The sequence below is a fragment of the Cynara cardunculus genome, assembly GCF_001531365.2.
Source record: "Cynara cardunculus var. scolymus isolate 2C chromosome LG 14, CcrdV1, whole genome shotgun sequence".
Lineage (NCBI taxonomy): Eukaryota > Viridiplantae > Streptophyta > Magnoliopsida > Asterales > Asteraceae > Cynara > Cynara cardunculus.
In genome coordinates, this window is record NC_037541.1 from 3,919,314 (window position 1) to 3,926,827 (window position 7,514).

The following is a 7,514-nucleotide window of genomic DNA, read 5'->3' on the forward strand; positions in this document are numbered from 1 at the left end:
CGAGTTGGCGTGTTCTTGATATTTCATCTCTGAATATATCACACTTTGACACTTTTGACAAGCGACCAACCCGTCGGGAGTTACGTTTTGAAAAACATAAATGACAAGTCTCCTTGTCGGCAACTTTCTCAAGTCTACCTCTTATGTCATCCAAGTTGACGTGCTTAATGATGCCTTATCTCTAAGTCCATCGCACTTTAACACTTTCAAGTGATCAACCCGTCAAGAAGTGTGCTTGGTTTTAAAAAAACTCGAATGAAACAATGGAACGTCGTTTTCGAAACACTTAGCTACTTTCGTTTAGTTTAAAAATCTCACMTTTCCGTCTCACACCCAAGCTATAAAAGCTTAGCTACTCATGACGGAAAGTAAAAAATAAATGACGTAAAATAAAGACATAAATGTAAATTGCGTAAAATAAATGACGATAAAATAAATTGCGGAAATGTAAATGACAATAAAGTAAATGACGAGAATATAAATAGCGTAAAATAAATGACGGAATGTAAATAACGTAATGTAAATGACGGAAATGTAAAGACGAGAAAGTAAATAGYGGAAAATAAAAGACAAGAAAGTAAATAAATAAAAAGATGAAGAAGATCTTGAAGAACTTGAAGAACACCCTTGAAGAGGGTTTAAAGGAAAAGGAAGAGAAGTTGGGAGAAAAGTTGGGAGAAAAGTTGRGAGAAAAGTGAGAATCCAAAGTATGATGGATTAAATTGGGTGAGAAATGTGGTAACCTTAGCCTCCTATTTATACCCAAAATGGGCACAAAAAGACAAAAGAACAAAGCTTRGAGGCTAAGCTTACCAACACCTAGTTACATTACAACTAAAGCTTTAACTAAAAAGTACAAAAYACAACTAAAGTTTAACTACAAAGTACATAAAGCAAACTAGAGAGTACATGAGTTTAACTAGAGAGTACATCTGATTTTCTACTAAAAATCCAGCCCATTTACAGCTGTACTCCATCTCCAAAAAGCCAACATCTTGTTCATTAAGCCCTCCAAAAAGTCGTGCAAGACCCAGGCCAACGCTGCACCAATGCTCTAGCATTTGCTGTTTTCACAAAAACTTCTAATTAGCTTCAATTTTGCATGACATCAAGTCAACCACAACATTTAGCTTCATAATAACAAAAGTATAAAGAAATAAATGAAAATGACTCAATTTGGGAATGAAAAGAAATTAACGTAACTAAAAAGTCCTAAAAAGAGTGTGTTATGTGTTAAATTCTCAACACATATCACCTATACAAAGCTATGGTTGAAAACAAAGTGAACACAAAATCAAGTGTCTAAGAACATACCGTGGTGGTAAGTATATAGGACATGAATTTGAAGAATTATTGAAAGTAAATGGGATTCATCATCAATTGCAGCCAGTTATACACCCCAAGAGAATGGGGTGGCAGAAAGAAAAAATAGGACTTTTGTTGAGATGGCAAGGTGTATGCTTAAAAGTAAGCAATTACCCAATGTCTTTTGGGAAGAAGCAATTGCTTGTGAAACTTATCTGACTAATAGATCCTTAACTAAAAGTGTCTCAAACAAAACACCTCAAGAGGCCTGGAATGATTTCAAACCAAGTGTACATCATTTAAGAACCTCTAGGTGCGTTGCCTATGCTCATATACCCAAGCAAGGAAGAGGAAAACTAGATGAGAAGTCTGAAAAGGCTATATTTATGTGTTACAGTTACAACACTAAGGCATACAAGTTGTACAATCCTTTTACTAAGAAGGTTATAACTAGTAGAGATGTTATTTTTGATGAAGAGAAGTTATGGAATGGGCTAATTTGTGATGATGAAGGTACTTGTATTTTGGTTGAAGGTACTCAAGATCAAAGCAGTGTAAATGACAGCTCAGATCATAATGAACCTGCTACTTCAACAAGCATGTCCTCTCCATTAAACAATGTTTAGATGGCACCCAGTTTAGAAGATACAAGTTCTGGTAATTCATCCTCATCAAACAGATCCCATAGAAAAACTAGAAGTTTAAGGGACTTATATGAGAACACTCAACCTCTAAATATTGATGACTTGGCTGACTTTGCCTCATTTGCAGATGTAAACCCTCTACACTATGAGGAAACTTGTTTGGAAAAGAAAATGGAGAAATGACATGGATAATGAGATTAAGTCAATTTTGAAAAATAATACTTGGGAGTTAGCTGATGTGCCCTGTGGGCAAAAATCTATAGGTGTAAGATGGATTTATAAAACTAAACTCAATGAAAAGGGGGAGGTTGATAAATATAAGGCAAAACTAGTGGTTAAGGGCTACAAGCAACAATTTGGGATCAACTATTAAGAGGTTTTTGCACCTGTTATAAGATTTGAAACTATACGTTTAGTTTTAGTTGTTGCTGCACAAAATGATTGAAATGTCCACCAAATGGATGTTAAATCTGCTTTCCTGAATGGGTATCTCGAAGAAGATGTTTTTGTGGATCAACCGAGTGGATACAAAAGGATGGGACAAGAGCATAAAGTTTACCATTTAAAGAAGGCCCTTTATGGACAAGGGCCTGGTACAGTAAGATTAAAGGACACTTCATCTTGAATGGTTTCAAGAAGTGTAACTATGAGCACACTCTTTTCATAAAGAAGACAAGTAACATGATACTTTTGGTTTGTGTATATATAGATAACTTGGTATTTACAGGAAATTCTTTGGATGTGATCAATGAATTTAAAGAATCTATGAAGATGGAATTTGAGATGGCTGACTTAGGATTGTTGCACTACTTTCTGGGAATAGAAGCAAAACAAGGTAATCATTTTATTTCAATTTCTAAAAAAAATATGCCAAGCATCTTTTGTCCGGTCAACATAGAGGATTTTATTTCTATTGCAACTCCTATGGAGATTGGTTTGAAGCTATTTAAAGGTGACAATTAAGAAGATGTGAATTCTACATTATATCGTAGCCTTGTTGGATGTCTTATGTATTTCACAGCAACAAGACCTGACATCATGTTCTCTATGAGTTTAGTAAGTAGGTTTATGGAAAATCCTAAGAAGAGTCATTAGGAGGTTGCCAAACGTATATTAAGGTATGTGAAAGGGAATTTAAATCATGGGGTTGTATATTCTCAAGCACAAGAATCCAAGTTGATAGTCTTTAGTGATAGTTATTATGGGAGAAGTTTTGTAGATAGCAAAGCACAACAGGTTATGTATTTAACTTGGGATGTGGAGCAATTTCATGGCAGTCTAAGAAGCAAAAGGTTGTGGCTTTGTCTTCCACAAAAGCAGAATATATGCCCCTTTCATCTACAGGTTGTCAAGCTTTATGGCTCAGAGGCATACTGAGTGAACTATATATGCCACAAGCGTCTGCTACACAAGTTTAGGTGATAATAAACCTCCCATTGCATTAGCTAGGAATCCAGTTTATCATGGTAAGAGCAAGCACATAAGGATTAAGTTTCACTTCATTAGAGAGCTCATTCAGAACCTTGAAGTTGATGTTCTATTATGTGATACAAAGGATCAAGTGGCTGATATCTTTACAAAATCTTGTAATGTGGAAGATTCATCAAGTTGAAGAAAGCTCTTGGAGTTGTTGATGTCTATCTTATGGGGAAATATTGGTTATAAGCTAGACATACTATGATAAGTAGTTATGATGTGTTGAATAAATGATCTTGCATCAGTGATAGTTATGGTAGTTAGTTGTTTTGATAATCGCCATCTTACATATATAGTCTTGTATTTCTTTTGTAAGTCATGTTGTTGAATTAATCATGTGAATAACATATACAGATTTGTATGATGCATACCTGTTAGTTTTACAACAACTACTGTCTCATCTTAAGCCTAAGAATACAGAACCCATTATCATACTTCCTAATCAAGAAACTTAATTAAAAACATTTTATTGAAAGTAGTAAATGAGATTCAGATTCGTATCAATTCCCGCCCCTCAAACAAAGGCCTTGTCCTCAAGGCCAATAGCTTGAACGTGGAGGTCTAGTTCAAATGGGATGGATGTGGGGATCTCCGTGGCCTCGAGAAGTAGGAACTAACGGGGATTACAAAGGCGGTGTCCAGGGTGAAACTTCTCAAAACAATGAAAGCATAGACCTTGGGAGCGGCAAGCTTGGAGTTCTTCCAGTGTCCAATCAACATCGACAAAGAGGAAGAGTGGTTGGTGGTTGTGGTGGTGGTGGTGGTGGTGTAGGGAGGATCAATAGGGTGGTCGATGGAGACGGTAGTGGCGGGGAAAGGGAGGGGGAGGAGGATCGTGAAGAGGGGTAGTGTCCATCTTGGCAATGGCAGTGACCAAGTTGGCAATGGTGGCAGTATTGGTGCAAGTTGTTTGGAAAGGTTTTTGAGTTGGGTGGTGTTGGAGGTGGTGGCGGTGAGTAGTTTGGAAAGGTTGTGAGCCATGGAGGCCATCGAATCCTCCAATGAGGGGGGATCACGTTTGGGAGGCATGAGACCCTCAACGAGAGCACACCAAATGACACAGCCTTTTTTTGAGATGGCTAGTCTCCACAAAAATATGAAGAGAAGAACACAGTGTTTGGAACAATTTAGTAGATGCACTAAGACCACTATCTCATCCTAAACCTAAGAATAAGGAACCATGATCATACTTCATAAGCAAGAAACCTAATCAAAAATACCTTCTTTTATTGAAAGCAGTAAATGAGATTGAAGTTCGTATCAATCATATTCTCCTTAAACAAGAATGCATGGATCAGTTCAAAATTTCAACAGTAAAAAAGACTGATCATATGAAGAAGCAGTTTACTGAGTAAAAATACAAAACAATCGTCTCCCCTTCATAGCTCAAGACAAAAGGACTTGGGTAGATTACATATTTTATCGCGTACGTGGACAGATAAAATTAATTACATCCCGCAGGCGCCAGTTATGGCGTTCATAAACATTATAACCCCACTACTCAAGAGACTAATTAGAAAAGTGGTCTAAAGAGAGTGCAACTTAACTTGGTTGATTGGTTCATAAAACAAAGATAATAGACAAACTTCCAGAGAACATAACTTCATGGACTGTATGAATACATCAATTTCCTAATACGACAGAGAACTTCCTTTGCGTTTGTTCAAAGAAGTGCATAGAATTGCCACTAGTTATTGCTTGATGAGATGGAGCAGAAGGAAATGATGATGAACTGAGAGCATTTATTTTTGCTTCTCTAACAATCAAAGAAACTTCCCTCTCATCTTCACTTATCGTGTCCAGCATTTTAGTCATCCGGTGCCTCATTAAACTCACGAATTGCGGTGGTGCCACCTCACTGACAAACCTTGCGATTCTTGAGCTTGCCATCTATCTAGAAAGAGAGAAATCTTTTGTGTATGTGTTGTATTAAAATGTGAAATGTTGTGGATGAAAGTATGACATAATAAGAGAAATGGCTATGAAATTTATAGAGCGCTTTGTGCAAGTTCCAGGACACCCTGATGTTTACTTTAAGTCCTCTTTAAGACCTTTTATTTCCCTTTATCAGATATGTGGTCCAAATAGTTACCAGAATTTTGGGGCAAGTGGTGGGGTTACTGAAAGCAACGTTTAGAATTTTTGCTCAACCTAAAGGGGGTCAAAGGTCGTTTAACACTATTTGAAGTGTTTAATGAATAACAAATTTATAATAAAGAAATCAGAGAAAGATATAAAGACAAGATAATTTTGAGTGGTTCGAGCATTCACTATTTACAATGTACAATTTGAAACCATCTCATGATCAATTTCGTTAGTTCCCACCATCAGAGGCATCTACAAATCAGTGGTGGATCTAGAAAATTTTATTATTGGGGGCATATTTAACGGTATCAATTTTTTTTTAAACCAAATAACTCATTCGAACCAATACGATTTCGGGTTATTTGGTTTACGGATTAAACGGTTCAGTTATCGAATAAATATAACTTATTTGGTTTTCAATTAATTTTTGACTATTTTGGATAAACCGAGACATCATATTGTCAAGTACATATTTTACTTTTCGGTAAAACCAAAGCCAATGAACATACTACACATTAATAGTTAGTAGCAAGAAATTAGAGGGCAAGAGGCCCATAACTCAGGGGCTGTTTACCAAACGCTTACCTGGGTAAGAGTTTACTAAGTCGCATTACCTTACCGGATGAATGTGGTAAGGACCAAGAATCTTACCCGATAAGTGAGGGCGATTACTTTTACCATCGTAAACGCTTACCAGGTAAATTGTTGTATATAATGTCGTTTTCGTGAACTAAAATCTTACCGGATAAGTAAATGATAGTGTTGAATTTTACAGGTAAGTGTTTACCAGTTAAGTGTTTGGTAAACGGCCTCTTAGATTCCATTAAAAAGAAATCAGATAGCAAAAGGCCAAGAAATCAAAAATAAAAGACAAATTAGTAGCAAATCTTAAATCAAAATAACAAACTCAAATTAAATAACAAATTAAAGAATTCTAAATCAAATAACAGTTAAGAAAGACAAATTAATAATTAATAAATAGCAATAATTATAAATCTATAAAACAATAAAATGCAAAAAGAAAGTTGGAAAATATCAAAATAGTGATTAATCAAATCATTAGCATTAGAGCAAATAAAATAAGAAAAATAAAATGATTTTCAATAGATTGAGACTTGAAACTTAAGGACGTTTAATTGAAATGAGATGCATAAATTTAGATTTGGTGCCTTACATTTAATTGTTGGGGGCCTATTAAAAATTTTTTGTTAATTTTTTTTTAAAACCTATTACTCATGCTTATTTGGTTTTTTTAGGCTTAATTTGTTGGGGGCCTGTACCCCCTACACCTATAATGTGCATCCGACAATGTCTACAATGGTGTGTCTTATAAGGGTTTTTATAGGAACCTTCATCGTGATAATTACATTCTTTATGATCACTCGTTTACCAATGAGCACATGGTTACTTCTTAAAGAGAGGATCTTGAAAAATGTATATATTTCACGATCTCTTCATATGACATGTCAAACTTATCCTCCTTCCGTTGTAGTCAAATCTTTACAATACTCCTCTAATTCTTCATACTTCCCCTCAAGATCTGAAGTTCAAAATATGAGAATAAAAATATTATGATCACTTAGGTTGTATTGCTATTTGCTAGTAGACTACAAAAAGCCTTCAAAATGTTATATTTATAAGGTTTTTAGGAGACCAAACACGTAATGACGTAAATATTGCAAACTTTGAATACAAAATTGTAGAAAGTGAAAATGTTTGTCCCCCAATGTATTTGAAATCTCAATGATAATGTACCTAGAAAATCGAGAGAGTTAGATTGAAACCGAAGTTCTTCCCCTTTTGCTTGAATATGAAATCAATGTTTTACCTTGAATTTGACTTTCCATAACTGCTACTCTTCTTCGTCTTCATTTCATATCGAGGAATGTCAAGTCAAACACATGGGGCTTCTTATTTTCAAATACATAACCTGCATATAGAAGCAAATGGAAATAAAGACGCATATGCTAAAAAACAAAACCCAATATCCATTGTCACATGTCT